Here is a 23,806-nt window from a genome sequence, read left to right as displayed (position 1 = left end):
GAAAGCAGCTCGCTTGAACTTGGCTGGATCGAAAAGGCAGTCAAAGACGTAGTAACTGAAAGAGCATTTCCCTCCCCAACCAAATGCTCTATTTGAGTGTTCCCTTGACTCTGGGGCCCTGGAGGTCTTCTATTCCCTTTTATCCTTTCTGTATAGGCAGGGCCTAAGCCAGTACCTGTGCACAGCTGACCTTGACAAATTAACTAACATGGTCTCCCTTGCTGTGCCAGCTTCCTTCTCCAGCCCTGCTGTTCTAGCTCGGAATCCCACTACACACTTCTTGCCCAATATTGCTAACAGCAAACAGCCTAACTTATGTGTAGGCTGGACATCAATTCTCAGAAGCGTCTGCACGCAGAATAACTCATTTATAATTAATTATTAATTAATTAATACCAGGCATGCCTAAAATCAAAGGCACCTAACAGCTCATGAAATTCTTAATTTTGGGGCTAAAAAATATCACTTTTTATGAAAATATTAGTTACTTTTTTATTGCTGTGATAAAATACATGTCCAAGGCAACTTATAAAAGGAAGTGTTTATTTGAACTTAAGGTTCCAGATGGTCCATCATAATAGGGAAATTGAGGCATAGTGACTGGAACAGGATACTGGAACATCTTGAATCCCAAGTCAGAGGCAGAGAAATCAAACTGGGAATGACAGATGACTTTTGAAACCTCAGAGCCTGCCTATAGTGACAAAGTTCCTCCAGCAAGGCTGCACCTCCTAAGCATTCCCAAACAGTGCCACCAACTGGGTACCAAGTACTCAAATACCTGAGCCTACGGAGAATATTCTCATTCAAACCACCATGACCAAATACATCCCTAATTTGTGTAATGGTCTTATCTGGTATAGCTGTTGTTTATATTCTGCCTTGATCAGCCAAGACTCTGAGTGGGGAGTGGCATGAACTGGTAGCCCCTCCCCTCCTTTTTAGGCCTAATATTTATATTTCTAGAAGAAGTAAGGGCCTTCTTCCATGTCTCTGTTCCCTTAGATCCCCAGAACCACCCAGAACACAGAATCTCCGACAAATACTTGTGTAAATGGATACTATACTTTTGTTCTCGGCCACCCAGACCTGAGTAATCACACAGAAACTATATTAATTAAAACACTGCTTGGCCAATGAGTTGGGCATATTTCTAGCTAGCTCTTACATCTTAAATTAACCCATTTCTATTAATCTGTGTATTGCCATGAGGCTGTGACTTACGGGAAAGGTTCTGGCAGCAGCATCTTTCTCCTTTGGCAGCTACATGGCATCTCCTTGACTCCGCCTACTGTCTCTATGTAGCTCTGTTCAGATTTCCCACCTGGCTTTACTCTGCTAAGCCATTGACCAAAACGGCTTTATTCATCAACCAACAACAGCAACACATATACAGAAGGACATCCCACATCATAACAGCAGGGTCATGGAGAATGTCCTTACCCTTTACCCTGCTCTTGAAACTTGGATGACTTACCCCAGACTATAAATGCTTACTTGTGGGCATGAATAATTTCTTTCCCACCCTGTTACTAGACCACCAGCAGAGGCCCTGTCTGTTGCCACATATCTCCAGTGCCTAGCACATAGATGAGCACACAGGACCTGCTCATTTTCCAACCAGTGACTACATGGGTGAATGACTGAATGACTCTGCTCTGTTCACTTAAAAGCAGTTCAGAGTCCTGTCTTGTCTCCACTTTGCTCCAGAGAAATAACGACACTAAAGTTATTACATGGTCATAATGGTGACGTTGTTGTGTGACACAGGGCAACTCACATAACCTTGAAGTGGCACATATTCTTCATATGAGCAAATGAATGAGGTGGAGGAATAGATGATTTTTTTTTTTGTAAGCTGTAGTTTCCAGTATTCTGGGAATCTGTAGAAACCCTACAAAGGTCCCTGATAAAAAGGGGAAAGTAAGGAGATACGGGCCCTAGAAGATGCAGGACCAAGAAGCTCTGCTTTCAACTAAGAAATATTTATTCTAGAATTCTAGCACTTAGTCATAGGCCACACAGTAACACCATCATGCCAAATATGGTTCAAATCAAGATAATGAAACCTTGTGATATATGATGATACATAATCTCTGACCTTAGTCCCTGGAGGCTGAAGTAGGCAGATCTCCAGTCTAAGACTAGCCTAAACTACACATTGAGACCTTGCCTCAAAAACCCAAACTAGGCAAAACAAGACAGACAGTGTGATCTGTCTCAAACAGTAATATAGGATGGGTATTGTTAATAAAGCAAATTAATATGTTGACTGTATAAAGTTATGAGTAAAAGGCTCCAGGTGGGAGGAAGAGGCTTCTTGGGCTTACTTAAGGTAAGTCAGGAGAAATGGGGGAAAGGAGGAACCAGCTCTCCAGGCACCAATCAAGCAAAGGCAGAACACTGGAAGGGTTGGGAGTACAGTGCATGAACTGTTGAAGGCAATGACCTTTGCGTGGTGGAACTTGGGGTCACAAGCAGGCAGACTACTTTCCTTTGGCATGTTCCTGGCTTTTGGGTTTTTGCCTGTATGTGCTGTTTCCCTAACAAAGGGAAACTCTCAGGTTTGTCCCCCCTATAACTTAGCTCCCCATATTAATTTCACTAGAAGCTGCATCTGCACAACATCTATTTATCCCCATATTCAACTGGCATCTGGCATTGGTCATCTCTTCCAGCATCCATACCCTTGGTGGTGCCCTCTAACACCATCTCTAGGTTTGTAATTGTGCTGGTCAGTGTAAAGGTAATGGCATGACTCATGCAAGGGCTAGAACCACTTTCATAACGAGGTGTTGAAACAGTCACGGGTGTGCAGCCCAGGCCAGTCTTCTGGAAAACTACATATATATTCCTTCCACTCCAGACACTAGCCAATAACCAGTCAACTATGAACGCTTGAGGGAGCTCAGCTGAAACCATCCAAGCATAACCTGGACCACAGACCTGCCCAGCAGAACCCTGAGCCAAATAACTATTGCCAGACCAAAGTCTTAGGAGGCTTGTGGCTTTCTTTTCTTTATTTTTATTTTAAATAAGTCAACAACAGGTAAATGACAGAAATTATAATAGCTGTGTAGCTCCTGAGTAAAGAGCTGTGGTTTTTTTTTAACTTAAAAATGTAAAGGCCTTATAGCAAAATTGACCAACTGTGCACAAAGGGTCACTTTTGTTTTGTTATTTGAGAGAGGGTTTCTTTGTGTAGCCCTGGCCCTCCTGAAATTTGCTCTCTAGATATCTGATGCCTCTGCCTCCTGAGTGCTGGGGTTAAAGGCAAGGGCCACCACTGCCTGACCAAAGGGTCACTTTTTAAGTGAAATGTATATAAAAGCTGTGGGATGGCTGAAGACAGCAGACTCTCACAGTAATCTCATAAAGCATTTAGAATTTCTGACCACAAGATCCCATCCAAGCTGGGAGGTGTTGACGCACACCTTTAATCCCAGCACTTGGGAGGCAGAAGCAGGTGGATCTCTGTGAGTTCGAGGCCAGCTTGGTCTACAAGAGCTACTAGCTCCTGGACAGGCTCCAAAGCTACAGAGAAACTCTGTCTCAAAGAAAAAAAATCCCATCCAAAGCTTACCCGGCCATAGTACTGTTGGGCTCTCTTGAGGTCATATAGCATGCTGTTGGAGTGACTAAATTTTGTTCAACATTTATGTATCTTTACAACACAGTTATGTCTTAAATTTCCCCACAAACCTTTTCCTAGGGGTATTCATGAGGCATAAGGTAGGAACATAGTTCCTGTGTTGGGTAGTTTTAAGTGGCTATGCCCCAAAATTCTGACAGAGGTGATTATTATTTTGGGCTCATGGCTTCAGTGGGCTCAGCTTCTGACCTGTTGCCTTTGAGCGCTGTGACAGAGCATTATGGTAGCGGGAGCATGTGAAGGAAGAGAGAGCTGTTCATGTCATAGCAGGTGAGAGGCAGAGCAACAGGAAACGGCCTTTCTCCACCTAGCGACTACCACCCGAAGATTCCAGTACCTACAAAATAGCATCATCAGCCAGGGACCAAGTATTGAAAACACAAACTGGTCGGAAGCACTTCAGATGCAAACCATAATAGCCTCTTAGCTGAAGCCCAGCCCTCAAGATGGTCTCACGTCCAAACTTAATCACCTCACTGGGCACAAGCAGCCTTGAAGGTAAGTGTGGTTAGCCTAACTGACAATTGAGGTCATGAGCCAAAAAGAAGCTAACAGGTCATAGCTCACGGATCTAAGTCCTCATGTTCGGCACACAGGTCTCTCACCCACCGATCTTCATTGCGCTTGCTCTGAGAGACCTGCAGGCATGCATTAGATGGACTTGCGCTATCAATGATGCTCTCTGACTCTAACGTCTGGTCCAAAAACTGAACGGTATCAACTAGCATTTACGTAGCGTTTGCTGACTGCTGGTCCTGTTCTGAGCATTGCGGGTGCATGACACATAGCCTTGCCACAAGCCTATGAGGTCGGTACTCTATCATCATCACATCCAATGAAGTAAGGCCCATGCTAAGTCAGATGACCACCGTCACAAGCAAATAAGCATACAAATCCAAGTTTCAGACCTGAGTGTGGCAGTTCCTTAGCTGATGTTTCCAGGCCAGGAAGGGCCACTGCTCAAGGCCACTGCACTGAGCACTCCAGACTGGTTTGTGTGCAATGAGGGCCTTCAATGCTAGAGACAGGACAGTTTCAGGAAACTGGAGCCCGTGGTTTATCCATCAGTGGGCCTCAGGCCACGTCTAGCTCTCTCTGTTCGGATCACAGGATATTTTTGGAATAAAATGGAGTTTGTTTTGTGCTGTACAACTACACAAGGGTCTGTCCTGGAGTGTGATTGGTATACCAAGTGACTCTCCTTTTGTCAGTGGGTATTAACTTCAAATAACTTCTTGGTTAGGGGTGGGACCCTGTGTCTACTTCCCCCTCAGTGATGGGACCCTGTCTGGCTTCAATCTATGTAAGTCTTATACATGGGCTCAGTGTGTGTGTGTGTGTGTGTGTGTGTGTGTGTGTGTGTGCATGTGCACACACACATATGAATGCACATGTGCACACACAAATACATTCACATTCATTTGTGTGTAGAGGCCCAAGGTTGATATTGGATGCTTTCCTCTGTTGTTTTGCCTTCTACAGTGAGGCAAGGGCTCTCACTAACCCTAGAGGGCATTGTTTCAGCTCTAGCTAACCACCTTGCTCTGAGGATCCAGTCTCTACTTCCTGCTCACAGAGATTTTATAGATGGGCCACCATGCCCACCTGGGTTTTTATGGGTTCTGGGTAGTCCTCACACTTGGGCATCAAATGACCCATGACTCATCTCTCCAGCCCTCTGACCCACCCTGGCACTACTTAAAACACCAGGAGATGCAGTGCCCTGGGTATGTGTGCATTCAGGTGTGCCAACAATCCAATAGGTTCCAGCTCAGCAGCCAGTAGCCACCGGGCCCTACCATCGTTTTAATAGCCACCCTCCATCCCCCACAGTCCACATGTGTTTGCCTGCACTAAGCCTAGCCTACCTGGCTCCTTTCTGTGCCTGACCAGATGTTAGGTGCACTCGAGTGTGTGGTCTAGCTTATCAGCATCACCCTGACTCACTAGAGAAAGGTTTCTCCACCTTTCCTGTACCCTTGAGTCACCCAGGCAGCTCTGAATGGGGCCAGGACACACCCGAGCCCTGTAAAATGAGACTCTCTGGAAGTGGGTCTGGGGTGTGAAATTCACCAGATTCCCAAGTTCTCAAAGCTGACCAAAAGTTCAGCTTGCCTGTCAATCATCAAGAGAGGGATCAGAATGCAAAGGATGGGCCAGGCCAGAGCTAAGGGTCTGCACTTCCCATCAGCTCCTAGGGGAAGCAATGCTTAATCTCCAGGGACCACACAAGAAAGGACCAAAGACAGCTAGCTCCTCCTAGCCTGTGCTCTCCTGGCCTGGTAAGTTCCCTATAAGTTCCTGTCTCCTCTGCAACTGTCCAACACAGGTAACTGAAAAGCCCAGAGAGGGGCGAGGCCACATAGAGGAGTCAAGAACACCTAACTTTCTACATTTTGCTTCCACCACCTCCCGGCTGCCTTCAGGGCAACTCTCCCATCTATCCAAGCCCCAACATCCACTGCGTACACCAGGAGAAAAGACAAGGGTGATGCCCCAAGACAAAGCCAGCCCTTGTAGGGTCTGTTTCTGGGTGCAAAGGTATTTCAGATGGCCATTCTCTGTGGGAAGAGCTTCAGTGAAGGGACATGGGTAGAAGCGAAGAGCGTCCGGCTCGGCCCCAGAAGAGCAGGAACGGATAAAGAAGAGAAAGCCCCATCAAGAGGCTGCAGCTGAGAGGGCCCTGGGACAGCCCCCCTCTCCAAAGAGGGCACCCCACAGTGCCTGACTCAGAGGGCTGTGAGCTCAGCTCCGGGCTGGCGGCTGGGAGGGTGAGTCAGAGGGTGTGTGAAGTGAACTTCTTCCCTGGCCAAATATGGGCTCTCTGCTCTGGCTTGCCATTCTCCCCTGCCAGAGGCCGAAAGCTGCATCTGCTCCACAGGACAGTGAGGTCCCTGACAAAAATGGAAACTATTCCTCCCTCCGCTCACCCCCTCCACTCCCGGGCCAGTGGGTGGCATTTCGCTGCACACTGTCCTGCTACCTTGCAGCCTCTCCCACTGCACGGTTGCTCATCCCATCTCGTTATCGGTGGCATAAAACAGATAAGCAGCCCTAGCATGCTTTGAAGCTGTGGTTTTCTCATGACAGAATCCTGCTGGGATCTCATAGACTCTCTAGAACCACAGAATGGGAAGCAAGGAGGAAAGAGAGTTCTCTTGCCCACACATGACACATAGAATGTGCTAGATCTGATCAACTATTCTGTTCCCTAAATGAAGAGAGATAGAGAAAGAGAGAGACATCCTCTGCCAACAGACTTTGAATTCCTTGAGGAAATACCTTACATAGCATACTTTATACGCCAGGCACTGCTCTCAAAATCTCAAATTAGCTCACTTACCATGAGGCTTCACTCATCCATCCTCACCAGAAGCCCCTGAGGGCAGTGCTATTATTAGACCCATTTTACAGGTAAGGAACTTGAGTCTCAGAGATGGTAACTTACTCAACTCACACAGCCAGCATGTGGAGCCAACAGTCCAGTCCTCAAACCCCAGTCTCACACTCGGTATACCCTGGTCAGAACTGAAGTCATTCTGTGTCTCTGATGTCCCTCACAGTGTCCAGTGTATGCTGGGTAATAATAACTGTGGACCAAGTGAGTAGACTGATTAGTGTGTGCTTCCAGATTAGACAATGGATTGCGTCCTAAGCACCCCACTGATAACTCCATAAGTTATCCCACTTTCTAAATCAGCTTTAGAAATTGTCAGCCTGAGCAGGCATGATGGCCCAGCAGATAAAGGTGCTTTGCCACACAAACCTGGTGACCTGAGTTCAACTCTTCAAGCTCTTGTAAAGTTAGACAGTAGTAAACCCTCTTCACCAAGTTTTCCTCTAACCTCTACACACATGCTCACACATACACACACACACACACACACACACACGCACGCACGCACGCACACGCACAAACTAATAATCATTTATTTTAATAATTTAATTTAATTTTAAGAAAAAAAATTCATCACCTTACCCAAATGCCAGAAGCTGTTCTCAGGCTTGCTCCCTTCCCCTTACCCCTTCCCACCAGGCAACTGGCCACCCTAGGTGTCGCTGGTGCCTTTGAAGTCGACTCTTAAGATCAAAGATGTAGCCCAGTGGCAGAGAGCTTACCTAGGATGTACAAAGTCCAGTCTCACAGCCTACAGGAGAAAGAGATATCACTTTACTCACACTCCACCTCTGCCTCAAAACCAAGCTGGGATTCTCTCTTCTGTCTTTGTTATCTTTGCAAAGCAGGTAGCAGATGAAGAACCCAGCAGGAGTCTTGGTCACAGAATGTGGGGCGAGTCCATCTAGGGCTCTAAGTCCCTTATCCACACCTCGGTCTTCACCTAGCCTCATTTCCCAAAGGAAAGAAACAGAACAGACCCATGTAAACCACACACAGGCAAGTTCTGTGGCCTCAGCCAAGACGGACACAGTCTCCAGGGGAGACAATCTCAGTTAACAGAACAGTGTCCATTCAGGAAAGCCATAGCCAGGAGTCATTGAAGAAGCCCAAGCAGCATTCAGGGCTGTCCCTGCGAAATAGGACGTACTCAGTAAGTATGGCCGCATATATCATTGGAATCCATTCTAAATGGTGACATGCACACAGCTCTGCGTGATACATGACATTAATCATTTTTCCTCTCCAAAGAAAACTATGACTGCACTGGCTTTGGATAAGTTTTGGTTCCTTTTCCAATGTCTCTCCGATTATATCTGACCGTCCTTCCTAGTACCCTCTATGGGCTTACACGGCAAGCCAAATGATGGAGCAGAAAATGGGCGTGACAAATAGCAGGAAACTTCATTTCTACAGAAGATGCAGAGGACCAGTGCAGAGGCAGACACAGGATGTGATGTGAGATGAAGTTCAAGCCTGTGTATGGTATTAAATTCCTATGTCTATCCTCCAGTCCTCCTCCCGTCCTCCCATGTGCCCCCACCTCTGTGTGTGTGTGGGAGGGGAGGTTAGTAGATATTAAGGCCAGTGCCTCACACATGCTAGACAAGCACTCCGTCATTGAGCTATGACACCAACCCCCTTTTCTTTCTTTTCTTTCCTTTCCTTTCCTTTTCTTTTCTTTTCTTTTCTTCTCTTTTCTTTTAACTGTGTGTTTTGAGACAGGGTTCACCAAGTTGTCCAAGCTGGCCTTGACTCCGTGCTCCTCTCTGCAGCTAGGATGAGAGACCTGAGCCAAAAAGAGCCCTCAGAGTACGGAAAGTTCAAGGCAAATTACCAAGTGTAACAATTCTGCATAGCAGGCTGTTGAAGGCTGGAGTTCAACAGCATCCTGCCGGCTGCCTTGCCAGGAAAATGTAGCAATGGAGAGAGAGGAAATATTCCTGCTGGGGGTGGGGGGTGGCTCTCCAAAAACGTCAGAAAATGTGGAAGAAATAACACTGCACTTACACGGCTAGCAACCTGCTGGGGTGGTAAAATAGCACCTGCTTGGCCAATATACATTGAAAAAAAGAAATAAGAAACTAATGGTTTAAGCCAGGTGTGGTGACTCACACCTCTAATGCCAGTACTCAACAGGTAAAGCAGGAGATTGATTCAGATTTGAGGACAGCCTGAGCTACAGAGTGAATTCCAGGCCAGCCTGGGCTACAGAGTAAGGGCCCTGCCTCAAATTCTCTCTCTCTCTCTCTCTCTCTCTCTCTCTCTCTCTCTCTCTCTCTCTCTCTCTCTCTCTGTCTCATACATATATATGTATATATATATATACATATATACATATATATACATATTTATACATATATATACATATATATATATATATATATATATATATATATGGTTTGGATTAGTTGGTCAGTAAATTATAATGCACAGGCCAAGCTATGAACGAACAGTTTTATTGCCTCATGGCCACGCTTGTTCCTTAACACATTCTGGTCACTTTTGTACTGCCTAAGTGACTGAGGTGACTATAAAAGAGAGTTTATGGCCACCAACCCTGAAACAGAAGCTGGGTGCGGTGACACAGACCTATAATCTCAGCACTCCGGAGACTGGGGCAGTGGTGGGTCAGTCATGTTCCAGCGCATGGTCCCACGCCTGTGAGACCAGACATACCAAGTGGGACCCGGTTATTACAAAAAGGTCCTCGTGCCTGCTTAGCAACTGCTCTTTCTCGCTGATCCCTCCCCAGCCTCGTATTCTGTCATCATTAAGGGCTGTTAGACAAGTCAAGACCCCGTAATGAATAGCCCAGAAACATGTTCAGTAACCCACACGGCTTCCCGGGAGCTGCCTCTTTGCTCCGCAGAGAGATGATCTACACTGCCGGACTTGTCTCTAAGGCATGATGGAAATTTTTCTTAAGTCCTTGAATTTATTTTTGTTCTCAAACAAGCGTGGTTATCATTTGTGTACAAGAGACCTGCCCTCGCCGAGCATCTTACTCGGATTGCAGCAGCGTCAGAGAGCGCTTCTGCAGCCCTGGACCAATGGGTTCTTTTCCCCTTCGACCTTGATGGGACGTTGCAGCCTTTGTTTGCTCTGGGCTTTGCTGTCTTCCCGAATTTCTTCCGTACAAGTCCACAAACGCTCCTTTATTGCACGGGGCTTGGCTCATCACCTGCTATTGACTAAGCCGAGGAAAAACTGATCTCATTCCCAGTGCCCTGAAACATTTCATTCTTCATTGTTCTTTTAAATATTTCACTTTCATCACCATCTGCCGGTAAATGCCTCGGTAGAGGTAGGGCCTATGAGGCCACAGAACCTCGCAGCCCTGTTTTTTTTAAAAAACAATTAAATTATTAGTATTCTTTTATGTGGCAAGACAGTGCCTGACACACAGTTAAGTCCTTATTGTGTTTTAGTGGAGTGCCCAAATTAAGAATTCTTTTTTTATTGTTTACCATTTTCAACTGTGCTCTTAAGAATTCGTTAGCTTTGCAAGTGACTTCGATTTTTGTATGTAACCAGGGACTGGGATTTTTTTTTCCCTTGAAATTACCAGGTAGTAAATGTTTTAGACTTACTATGTAGTCTGGGATAGCTGCAAACTCCTCGCCCTTCTACCCTAATATTTTTTTTACCCTCAGCTGTAGGCATTTGTCTTATTTTGAACATAGTATTTTTATGAATTCTTTAAGAATTTTATACATGTACATAATATATTGTGATCATATTCACCCCTGACTCCTCCCTCTAACTCCTCTTATATTCACCCCCTTTCTCCCTGCCAACTTCAAGTCGTTTTCTTTTATTAACCCAGTTGGTAGAGCGCTTGTTCAGCATGCACAAAGCCCAGAGCCATTTGTAACATCACAGATAACCATGTGTAGGTCCAGTGAGACAGCTCAGTGGGTAAACGTATTCTCCATCCAAGTCTGGCAATAGGAGTTTGATCCCTGGAATCCATGCAAAGGTAGAGGGTGAGAACCAACTCCATAAAACTGTCCTCTGACCTGCTCACACACACACACACACACACACACACACACACCATGACCCATATACACACCCACACCCTGCTGCAAACACAACATGAAACACACATGCAACAGTACGTTTTTATTTTGTCTGTTTCTTTCACTTTTTAAAAGATGTGGTGGTCCAGGCTTGGAACCCCAGCACTCAGAAGATAGAGTCAAGATCAGGAGACAGGGTCATTTTCATCTATATAGTGACTGCAAGACCAGCCTAGCTACAAAAGACCAAAACACATACACATGTACACACATCCATAAAGGATCTGCTTTGACCTATGGCAGGGAAGAATATAGCAAGGCAGGAAATCCAAGCAGAGATAGAGGAGGAAAGAAGGCAGAGTCAGGGAGATGCCGTGCAGCTGCCAAAGGAGAAAGACGCTGGTACCTTTCTGGTAAGCCACAGCCTCGTGGCAATACACAGATTAATAGAAATGGGTTAATTCAAGATGTAAGAGCTAGCTAGGAATATGCCTGAGCCATCAAACAGTATTGTAATTAATGTAGTTTCTGTGTGATTATCCGGGTCTGGGTGGCCAGGAAGTAAAGGCACAATCCCCATTTAGTGGAAGGAATCTTATATTTAAAGATCCTGATGGACAAGATGAGCAATGGTGTTTAATTGATCCTGTCTCACCCACAGTGACCTGACTAATGTTCTAGATGTGAATTCTATTCCTACAGCTTGCTGTCCTGTCAATAATCAGATGCTTTCTGGAATACGCTGTCAGATGTCATGGTGATGGAATGAGCACATGGTTCTTAATGATGTATTCCTATGTATTCAAAACCTAACTTAAGATCGACTTTCTTTTGAACCATGTATGTTGGGGGTAGGTTTATGTGTGAGCGCAGGTACCCATGGAAGCTTGAAGAAGGCACTGAGTTCCCTTGGAGCTGGAGTTCCAAGTAGTTGTGAGCCACCAGTTATGAATACTGGGAACTGAATTCAAGTCCTCTGGAAGATCAAGAAAAAAATCTTTATTTTTTTTATTTCTTTTTTGTCTTGGTTTTTTTGAGCCAGGGTTTCTCTGTGTAGCCTTGGAGCCTGTCCTGGTACTCACTCTGTAGACAGGCTGACCTCAAACTTAAAGAGAGCTGCCTGCCTCTGCCTCCTAAAGTGTTGGAATTAAAGGTGTGCACCACGACTGCTGGGCTTCAGTAAGCACTCTTAACCAATGAGCCATCCCTCCAGTCCTCAAAGACTATTAACAAACAAACAAACAAAAATACCTACTTTAATAGTTCCAAAATCACCCACACAGCTCCTCATCTGTTTGATCAAAGTCGTCTCCTGTGGAAATCTACCAATAATGAGTTTGAGGAATTTGGGTCCCCCACATGCCTCCAATCAGGCATTGTCTTTGCTGGGCATGAGGGTTTATTATGAAACTCTGTTCTGGAGATAATGATACTGAAGTCTGAAAAAAGCTACGTTGCTGCACCTCTGGTTTCCCAAGCCTCTCTGAGAGAATGGCCTCAGCAGGTATCTTTGGCACTGGAAGAACAGAGATCTACGCAAGGGGGTGTTTATTTACTTACACAGAGCAGTCAGCCTGAGTTAACGGGTTGTTTACAGGCCCTTGAGTTCCTGGGAACCCGGAGTGACATCAGGCTGTATTTCCGGAGGTTGACCAGATGAACCACCTCTTCAACAGTGACACTTGCCCCAGCTCTCCCTTTGCTCTGGACTCCTCCTCTGCATTCTTGAAGCCGAATTAGTCTCCTCACGGCTCCTGAAATAACCTGTGTCCTCTACTGCTGCCAGCAATGTCTCCATTCTGTCCTCCTATCTCCCCTGAGTTGAGAGAGGGGACACCACTCATCCCTTGGGCCTCCATGTGTCTTGTTTTCTCCATGAGTCCTTTTGCCCCCTCTCCCAGTGTGCCTGTGCTCTTGCATATTCTGTCTTCCTTCCAGTGGTTCTATCTTGGTTAAAACATCTGGTTGTAAGAACAGAAGGTAAAGCATCAGTCCAGGGACCAATCTGCATGGGTGTAAATTTTGACTCTTCCCTTTTTTGGTTTTCCTTTTTTTCCAGGGGAGTGCACGGATGCAGTCCCCCCTACCACAAATTACACAGTTGAGTTTCCCACATTTGTGGAAATGGCAAGAGTCAACACATTCAGAGTGCAATGGATAAGCCCCTTGGCTCTTTCTTTTAATTGCTCTTTGACCTGAGCAAATTCCTAATCTTCAAGCCTCTATGATGGCTGGGATGTCCCCACGGGTCAAGCATAGTGTTCCAAGCACTTACACAGAAGCAGGAGGATTATAAGTTCTAGGCCTTCCTAGTTCACAAAATGAGTTCATGTCAAGTCTGGGGTACATAGTGAGATCTTGCTCCCCCCACCAACCACCCAGCCCCCACCAAACCAAAACAACTGTATAAATTAGTGTGGAAGTTTCCTAAAATCTATAACTATTTTTTTAAAAACTGAAAATAGAATTCCTGTCTGACAACTACACCATCCCTGTCTACATCCTGGACAGATCCCAAGTCCACAGAGATATTCACTTGCTTGTCCTTTTCCACTGCTAGTACCAGTCATAGATGCCAGGAAATGGAACCAGCCTCAATGCCTGTCAACAAACAAAGGGATGAAGACAACATGGGCCACAAACACACTCTGTGCAGCCACAAAGGAAAGTGAGATCATGAGGGGCTGGAAAGGTGGCTCAGCAGTCAAGAGCGCTCGTTGCTCTTGCAGAAGACCCTGGTTTAGTTCCCAGCACCTGCATGGCGTCTCATAATCATCTATAACTCCAGGTCTAGGGGATCCAACATCCTCTTCTTAACCCCACACTATGAAAATTATGGCAGACAAAGTCCTAATGTTTTTTCTCATGCAGAACCTAAATTTAAATTTCACATATACACATATGTGTTTTGTTATGTGGTGTATGAGTCATGAGACTAGAAAAGGGGTCATGAACGGGGAGGAAGAGATCTTAGGGAGATAGGAATCGAGAAAGCGATGAACTGCATGCATAGGAAATCAGTAGAAGTCTAACTAGGGAAAGGAGACCCAGATAGAGGTGGGAGGGGGAGGGGAGCAGCGGAACAGAGAGAATGAGAACACTATATGAATGAATGTGTGAAAATTCTATGTTGAAACACCTCACATAGAGTCTTACCTAAAAAAAAAAATCAAGCCGGGCGGTGGTGGTGCACGCCTTTAATCCCAGCACTCGGGAGGCAGAGGCAGGCGGATCTCTGTGAGTTCGAGGCCAGCCTGGTCTACAAGAGCTAGTTCCAGGACAGGCTCTAAAAAAGCTACAGAGAAACCCTGTCTCGAAAAACCAAAAAAAGAAAAAAGAAGAAAAAAAATCAAAGAAAGAAGAAAAGGTATTCCCCTAAAACTCCTGTGTTTGAGTACTTGGTCCCCAACTGGTGGTACTGTTTGGAGGTGTTGTGGGGGGGAGTCACAAACCTTTTGGACATGGGGCCCAGCTGGAGTTATTAAACCACCAAAGATGGGCCTTAAAGGTTACACCTGCTTCTGCTTCAGCCTGGGCTCTCTGCTTCCTGCTTGGTGCCACGTGAGAGGCAGCTGCTACAAACTCCCACCACCACGGACCGACCCAATCCAGCCACCAGGCCTCCCCACCACAATGGACTGTACCCTCTGAAACTGTGAGCCAAAATAAGTGTCTTCCGTTGAGACACTTCTGTGCTGCACTTGGTCCCAGGAATAAGTGAAGCTACCCACCCTCAGCGTAAGCCTTCACTGGGATGAGAAAACTCTTAGAATATGCCCAGAACAAATGTGGAATCCGCTATTTTCTGGTCCACCCCTTCCCTAGTCTGAAGTTGTCACTCCAGAGGTATCTACCATCTCTTAGCACGGCACCAGGCACAGAGTGAATCCTCAATAAATACTTCCCACGTGAATAAATGGATGTGGGTAGCACTAGAGGCTGCCCACACCTGTCAAACCCCTGACTCAAGGACCCAGTGACTCAGTTTATTTGCTCTGAGATGCGCAACAGATAGGAGACCTGCTTCCAGTCCCCACTGTGGAGGTAGGCCCCCAAGCACAGTTGCTCATCCTACTAGAGTTGGGCAATCCCAGGTGGCATGATGCTGCAGGGACACTCTGTGTTGACTAGTAGTGACCTGTCTTTATGGCTTGGAACCTATTGGAAGATTTCAGGGGCTAAGACTCAACAAGAGCCTCGGCAGCTGCTTGCAGCAGCCAGCCCTTGAATCACCAGCCCCTTAGCTGTGTCCCTGGCCTACAGCTGGCTACTCCTGCTCTCTGATTGCTGCAGGCCAGCTCCACCTTCCTTTTGGTACTCAGACGCCACCACACCCTTTAGAGAGCTTCCTGAGTGGAAATCCTTTCTCTCTGCTCTGAACTCCCACTGCCCTTTATCTCCTCTGCGCACCTGGCATCTTGGAGTTCCATTATCTATGAAGTAGATAACAATGCCTGCTTCAGAGGTAGGCTGTAAAGAGAGTCTTGCTTTTATAGGCATTTGCTTAGGTATTATTGCATTGCCTCCAAGTGCCCAGAAGCCTGGAATCATCAACTCCGTCTACTCTGTGACCCTGTTCTCCATACAGCACCTGGTTCCTAAGCTTTCAATCTATGCACAGTGGCTCAATCAAAAAAGCCAACCAGGACACAAATCAATGGTGGCAGTGAAGCAATGAGATTCACACCAAAAAAGGAAATGTCGTTTGGGGATTTTTCTTTTTCTTTTCTCTCTCTTTATTCTTTCATCCTCATCTCTTCTTCATTCTATTCGCAAACTAGAAATAACTGCACCAAGCCAGCCACGTCTCTCCCAGAAAAGGAATTTACAGCTGCATAGTATCTCAGGGTTTCATTTCATTAACCCAGGAACATGAACTTGGCTGCACAAAGACATACATATGTATTCACACCCTGGGAGTGGTTTGAAGAAGGGAGTGGGTGTTCCAGTGGCCCCACGTGCAACGTGGGCCTGGGTTGCAATCAGTTACCTCCTTCATCCTCTTGCCCCATCTCGGGAGCTTCCCTCCCTGACAGCCACATGTCACCACCTGTACACAGGTACAACAAAGGTCACCAAAACTGATCGTTGCCTACTCTTCAACAAACAAGGACCTCTCTTCCCACATAACTCTGTAGGAACCTACAAGAAGGCCTGGAGAATTTCATGTTAGAGTGGCCATGGGTAGGAGTCACTGCCTGATGTCTTAGTAGTTGTGGACAGAGAGACATGTCTACTTTGGAGACTCAGTTGCATTCATGGGGACCTGTCGCTTTCACAAAATATCTGTCCTATCTCCACCCTTCTTTTCCTTGCCCATGTCCCGAGCTGAAAAATACACACCCAGATTCTGGGTAAGGTGGCGCTGGCCAGAAGTTGCCCCATCTACCTTATCAGCCCAACTCACCTGCCATATCCAGGCCTGTCCCTTGTACACTCAAGGGTGAGGCTCAGCTCAGATGGTTACAACTTGTTGGGGTGAAACAAGCTGACTTGCCTGGCACTTGAGGCCGAGCCAAGCCCAGGCCACCTAAAGAAGCCCAGAGTGGGTCTTTTAGGTAGCAGGATGCTGAGGTGAGAACACGGGAGATCTGCCAGACTTCATAGCCCCAGGCAGAGGTCTCATCTTAAGTTTGTGGCTAGCTCCAGCTCAGAACCTCAACTTCCATCTCTCTTCCCATGGCCCTTGCAAGAGGGGGCAAGTGTTCAGATATTGGACGTCAAGTGGATATGCCAAGTACTGTAATTCATCCACCTGAATCTAACCAGCCCTTGTGGGATACACCAATACTTTATGTGCCCCTATAAAAGAAAATAATGATCGTTACTAAAGAATGGCATGACAGGTCTTAGTCAATTAGAATGTTTGCTACTTGCTGGAAGCTTTTTAAGATTTGTTAAAGATGCACCCATGGAAAGGAAACTATAAATAAGGTAGATTGCTTACAGCATCCTAAAGTCTGCTGCGCAGTTATGGGGACCTAAGTTTGGCTCCATAGAGCCCACATGAAACTTGCGTGTGGTGGCATGGACCTCTAACTGCAGTGTGAGAACAGTCTGAAACACATGGGTGTCGGCCTTTCCAGAACCGACTCCTCAGGCTACTGCCTGGGCCACCTAGATCCCAGGGATGGCTACAAGGAGGAGGGTACTCTTCTTCAGAGAGGGTAAGCTGATGTCATGTTGCGTGATTGACATGTAAACAGTAAACTGCATCACTGACAGCTCCTTCCTTCTTTAATGTGATAAACTGCGGAATCCTGGTGATGGCTACTAAGTACTGAACAGCTAGGGCTTTGCAAGATCTATGCTAAGTCTACACCTTACAGGTAGCTCTCTCTCTCTCTCTCTCTCTCTCTCTCTCTCTCTCTCTCTCTCTCTCTCTCTCCTGCCTCTCTCTGAGACATGTAATGACATGCCCTATCCTCATGGCCTTAGTGTGTGCCATGCTCACCCAGGTGACATGTTCTAACTCACTTCATGCTCCCAGTACACCTGTAAGGGAACTGATACTGTTATTGTTTTGCCTATGAGGAGGGGAATAGGTTATAGACACAGGCTGACTGACCGCAATAAGCAGCAAACTGAGATCTGCGTTCAGAAGTCCAGTTCCAGGGTCCACAATTATACACCCTACTCAACGTTCTATCGATGTGCCCATTATACAGGTAAAAGGCCTACTTTGTGTTCAGAGATACACAAGGTAAAAGCTCAATGCCATTTTGTCTGCCTCCAAAGCTTTATGTCAATCATCAGCTTTCCAAACTAGGTATTTGGGCTAGAGTTCTGTAGTTCGGCATCCCAGGCACCGTGTAATAAAATTAACTGTCTTCCTTTCCTCTTGAAGATGCAGGTGATATGTGATGGTTGTGGCTGGAAGATCTCATTCCTGCTTCTTTACTCATTGAAACTGTTTCTAAAACATTCCCAATGGGAGAGGGCCGACCAAGGGTCTTACACAGTAGCAGGACAATCAGACTGCATCCAAGTGATTTAACTATGACAAAAAAGGACAAATCGCTACTAATGGCTCACACCATCTTGTCTGCCATGCAGGGACATGGTTCCAGAAGTGAAGCTACTCGCAGAGGAAGGGAGGTCTCTGCTAAGCCACTTGAGAGACAGCCACAGAATCTTGAAGAGCGAGGATTAACTAATTTAAAAGTAATGTCTTTGTAGCCCCATTCTGTAGCTCTCCCTAAATCTTCTGGAAAATTGGCCACTCTGGCAACGTTCTTGTGGAATGACTGGCTATTAGTGGATCTTGGAGAAAGGTGTTGAGTCCCACCATCTGTGTGAGTACCTGGAGCAGGAAAGAGGATGCAGGAGAACCCAGCTGAGTCCAGGGGACATGGAAGCCTACTACATTAGCATTGATGCCAAAACTTTGTTGTTTGTTGACCGCCAGTGCCTAAACGTTCTGACTTTCAAGGACTTTCTGTCTGAGTCCTTACTGGACTCTCCACCCCCAACCTCACGTGACCCCAGACCCACAATCTGGGCTTGGTAATTGGTTTTCTATTGAAGGACTTGATAACCACCTCAGCTCCCAGGGCTGTCTCCCACAGGTGAGTTTCTAGATTAACCCTCCCTGCTCGGACTCCAAGATAACTAAAGAAGCCACAACTGAGCTGGGTGTGGTGATAAACACCCGGCAGCCCGGCACACGGGAGAAGTATCAGGACTTCAAGGCCAGCCCCAATAGCACAGTGAGTTTGAAGACAGCTAGGCTCAAACGAACTATGATATTAAAAATAATGATGATGATGATGATGATGAGTCTTTTCGAAGAATTGCTGGGACTGGAGAGATGGTTCGGTTGCTAAAGGCAGACCCACAACCCGAACATCAGAAGTCCCAGGATGGCAGCAGCCTCTCTCCATGGCTTAGAGAATTTTTGGAAAGACTCACAGCAAAATCAGCAGACAAAGAGAGACATCAGGTTAGCCTTAGAGACACAGGCCCAAACTCCTCTTCAAATGGAGCTCAGAGTTCCTTCTACAGTTGAGAAGGGACAGCTTGGGTCTGTTTCTGTTGGTGTCATTCTCCCTACATCTACTGTCCCTCCACAAAGAGCTTTTGCAACAAAGATGTGCCTGTTCCTGAGACATCTGCAGCTTCAGCAAGCACCTCCAGGCTGACCTTCCAGAACCCTCTTCTACCACAGCCACAAGCTCTGTCCTGATAGCTTGCACACGGCTTTCCCTGCTGAAAATCCTCCAGGGCCTCTATTGTCTTTCAGCTTCTCCTGTGGCGGGGCGGGGACCACCTTGCCAATGACCATGTGGCCTTCTCACTTCCCGTCTTCTCTCCCCTCTTCCTTTCCACTGTTCTCCTAAGCCTGCCCCCAGCTCTACAATTCCGTGGCCACTAGCGAGATGTCGTGGTCCGTACCTGGAATCCCAGCATTAGGGAGGCTAAGGCTGGAGTTCTGAGCTAGAGACCAGCTTGAGCTGCCAGATGAGACTCTGACTCGGTGCCCCCCAAGCCCACTAGTCAATCTACACAAAACAACAACCCGCTCACCTGTCTGTGACATCATGTGAGCGGTCCTGGAATCTCTGGAGTCTACAGGGTCACATGTCCTTCCATCACGTGTGGTGGGCCAGGTACGGGTGGGACTGATTACTGTCATATGTCACCTCATTCAGCCATCTTCATAATCCTGTTAATCCGATAAGGACAATGAGGCTCTGATAGGACAACAGAGAAGATATGGCTTTGGCTCCCGGATCAACACACAGTTTTGGAATGCTTGCGCATAACAAGTATTAAATCATGGATTCAAGTTAAACGGAAGCTATGCTACCTCCCTTTGGCCTTGCAGCATTGAAGGCTGAGAAGTTCTTCCAGGTGCCTGATCTAAATTCCTTCAGCTGCTACACAAGCCTGTTCCTACCTCCCCACCCCCACCCCCATCCTCAGATAAGAACAAAAACAACAACAGTTGCTGATGAGATGGCCAAGCTTCAGTTGCCTCACAGGCCCGAGATAAGCCCCACAGAACAGGCTTTCGTATCTCCCTTGGTGTAGCCTCCACCCAGCAAGTCACTGCTCAGCCCCTGCCCAGAGCTAGCCTAGGCCAATAGCTTCAGGGGAGTCTGAACTCAGGAGGCAGGATAGGGAAAGCTGAGAGCGGGCAGCTCCTCTCAGCTGCTCACCTTTGGGGAGGTGGCCACAGGTGACATCTTATGAGAAGCTGCGCTGCTGCCTCATCTGAGAGGCTCCCCCAGTTAGGAAAGCGTAATGGCCGGTGGTGCGCATGCCTGGGCTCTGCGACGTTCTCAGGTCCTCCTACGAGATGCAGGGCCACAGAAGACGCCTCTTCTGGGGCTTAGAAAGGAAGGAAAGGACCACTGCAACCATCCAGTGCAGATTGTAGATACTCACGCCTGACCCTGTGGGACACAGGACAAGCTCAGTCGGATGATAAAAACACTGGAAAAAGTGAAGGCCAGGGGGAGGGGGTAAGCAAACAAATCAGCAAATGATTACGTAGACCAAGGGAATGAATGAGTAGACAGAAGAATGAATCGAAATGAGTAAGTGAATGAATGCACCGAGGAATAAACATCTGGGTGGTTTGATGAATGAATCTGAGAGGAGAGAGTGACAGGATGATTGAATGAAAAGCGTGAACAGGCTAACTGAGAGGATGCTGAATGGGTGGACAGGTGGATGTGAGGTGGGCCTGGATGCGCAAGGGGATGAATGAATTGTAGACGGATGAAGGAATGATGGCTGGAGTGAATAATGACTCCGGTAGCGATGTCTTTGAGGCAGGCTGATGATGGAAATTATGGGCTTCTGTGAGGTCAGCAGCTAGGCCTGTTCGAGTCCTTGTACTCCTTCCAGCCACTAGCTCACTGTCTATACAAAGAATTCCCCTAGATAGGCTGGAGTCGGGGGAGGGGGGGTGCCACCGTACTTGCTGCAGTCATGAGGTCCCCAGAACCCACATAAAAGCCAAGTCTGGTGGTGTGGACCTGTAACTGCAGCACTGTGGGAGTGTAGGCAGAGCTAGAAAGACTCACTGGCCAGCAGACAGTAAGCTCGGAGTTCAGTGGCAGACCCTGTCCCCAAAACAATATGATGAAGAAGAGACCAAGGAAGACATCCTAAAGTCAACCCCTTCACAGGTAAGCACATGCACACAGGGCACACATATAATACACACCACACACACACACACACACACACACACAGGAATTCTCATAAGCATGTGTTAGATGGACAAATGACAGAGATAACCCTTAGCTATCTTTAGTGCATTACACAGTACTAAAATATTCAGAGACTTTTGGAGTCAGGCAGGTCTAGTGTCAAGTGTGCTCTGCATTTCCTAAGATGCGTGTTCCAGCAAAGGGCTCTTAACCTCTAGGAGCGTTGCTTCCTCTTCTTTAAAGTGGGGGGAACATCCTTGGCTGCCTCACAGCATAAAAAGAGGGATTAGAGGAGACATTGCGCAAGGACCCTCGGCAGGCATCTAGCACACAGAAGGCACAGGGAAAGAAAGCATTTCCTTTCGGACCCCAGACGTATCCCTTCCTCTGTTGGCCCGAGCCCACCAGCCCCAGTGTCCTCTGAAGCTCCTCCTGCTATGAGCTCATGGTCTTTTAGGGAACAGAGACAGCACAGGCCGCTCTACTAGGAAGTAGGGTGATGAAAGCGTCAGGGTAAACTGTGCACATTGCAACATCTCCGCAGCTTTCGGGCCAGAAGACCAGCGACTTCTGTTTCAAGTAGAGCACAGAAGGAGAAACCAAAGATTCATTCTAGGGAAAATCAAAGAAACCTTAGAAAAAAAAATCAGTGGGATGTGGGTACTTTAGCCGATCAGCTGAGGAACTGTGCACGGAAAAGTGACCTTAGAAGATGTGGGGGAAAGCAAGATACACTGTTTGGAAGGTTAAAGAACCTAACTCAGAAATGAGAAGACAATGTGGTAGGTCAGAGAGCCAGAATCTGAAACAAACATGACCCAAGCTTCCCACCTGAATAAACACTTCCGTGGGCTGGAGACACCAGCCAGGACCCCGTGTGCCACGGTGGACTCTGGCCTGGAGACACCAGCCAGGACCCCAGCCAGGACCCCGTCTGCCACGGTGGACTCTGGCCTGGAGACACCAGCCAGGACCCCGTGTGCCACGGTGGACTCTGTGGGCTGGAGACACCAGCCAGGACCCCGTCTGCCACGGTGGACTCTGGCCTGGAGACACCAGCCAGGACTCCATCTGCCATGGTGGTGGGCTCTGTGGGCTGGAGATACCAGCAAGGACCCCATCTGCCACGGTAGACTCTGTTGTCTTTGTTGCTGTGTGTGCTCATTACTTCCTTATTATTGAGATAACATATTGGACAAGAGCAGCCTAAGCAAGGAAACGTTTATTATACTTTAGCATTTCTGAAGTATTAGTACAAAGTGGTAAGGAAGGCATGAGGGAGGTGTGAGGATGGCGTGAGGGAGGAAATCATCCATCTGTGGTAGCAGAGGCCGAAAGAACTATTCACAGGGATTACATCAGGACACAGTGAGAGCTAGAGCAGAACCAGAAATGGCTACAGCCTCAAGGCCCACACCTAGTGACCTACTTCTGCCAACAAAGCTCTCTGTCCCAACGGTTCCACGACCTTCCAAACAGCACCACCATCTGGGAAGGAAGTATCCAAACACGGGAGCCTATGGGGGACATTTCAGGCTCAAACTATAACCCCATGGGAGAAATGGAAGTTGCCACCACAGCCAAGGACATCTGGTTTCCTTGCAGTACCAGCTTCAAATTCACAGCCTGAGGGTAATGAAGGTGGGAGCAAGGAATGCTGGGTAGTGAGAAGCCAGCCTCTTCTGTTGCTGTGGTAAGGGAGGGTCCAGCCTCCTGTCATCTTCATAAGATGGAAACATCCTCCAAGTCCAACAAGGCCTTTCCGGTACTGAGTGGTCCCAAAGGTTTATATGTGATTTTTTTAAAAAAATCAGCAATAAGTGAGCCAAACAACAACAACCGCTGTCTTAATTTCCTTTCTGTTACTGTGACAAACCCTGACAAAAATCAACTTAGGAAAGAGTCTGTTTTGATTCACAGCTCCAGGCTATAGTCCCATCACTCCACCGCTGTAGAGAAGTCAAGGGAGGAACCGGAAGCAACTAGTCACATATTTAGTATATGCTAAATACTCAGCCAACCTTCTCTCCGCCTCTTCTGTCCAGGGTCCCAACATAGGGAATGGAACCTCCCACTTTCGAGCTGAATCTTCCAACATCAAAAAAGGCAATTAAGATAATCCCCCCACCCCACAGACATGCCCACCGGCCAACCTGGTCTAGACAGTCCCTCACTGAGATTCCTTTTCCAGGCAGTTCTAGGTTCTGTCAAGTTGACAGTTAAAACTAACCCGTGTAATGACACTAGCTGAGCTCACCATGAAACAAGGCAACGGAGGAGAAGGGAACTTGGCAGGCTGTGCAGTCAGAACCAGAACAAAAAGGAGTATTAGAGGAACCTGAAAGAAACTCATATGTATAATACCCAACAGGGTGTGGTAACAATGGATGTCAAAATAGTAGCTTGGGAAGGACCAGCAGATCCCAAACCTCTTTGACAGCATCTGAGATGAAGCAATGAGTTGAGAAGAGCCGCTGGAAAGTAAGGAGAAAAAGAGGATCAGAGAGAAGTCACTAAGAGTGGCTAGAGGAAGACGGGAGAGAGCTGTGATGGGGTAAGGGTAGAGCTT

The 23,806-nt window shown here is 47.1% G+C and overlaps 1 long non-coding RNA gene and 1 pseudogene across 2 annotated transcripts in view; both read right to left on the bottom strand.

Annotated features, from left to right (window-relative positions):
- The window catches only part of LOC119823605, a 28,426-nt gene extending 7,959 nt beyond the window's left edge, over positions 1–20,467 (bottom strand). For both annotated transcript variants that reach the window (XR_005286980.1, XR_005286981.1), the window contains exons 1-2: positions 20,236–20,467; positions 19,601–19,739 (exon numbers count right to left, since the gene is read on the bottom strand). This is a non-coding gene — a long non-coding RNA (uncharacterized LOC119823605). The remainder of the gene's footprint in view (positions 1–19,600; positions 19,740–20,235) is intronic.
- Positions 13,131–13,261, bottom strand: LOC119824133 (annotated as a pseudogene).
- Positions 20,468–23,806: the final 3,339 nt, after the last annotated feature.

Source organism: Arvicola amphibius, chromosome 9 (genome assembly GCF_903992535.2).
Source record: "Arvicola amphibius chromosome 9, mArvAmp1.2, whole genome shotgun sequence".
Taxonomy (NCBI): domain Eukaryota; kingdom Metazoa; phylum Chordata; class Mammalia; order Rodentia; family Cricetidae; genus Arvicola; species Arvicola amphibius.
The sequence above is the reverse complement of the archived record's forward strand: the minus strand, read 5'-3'. Positions and strand labels throughout refer to the sequence as shown.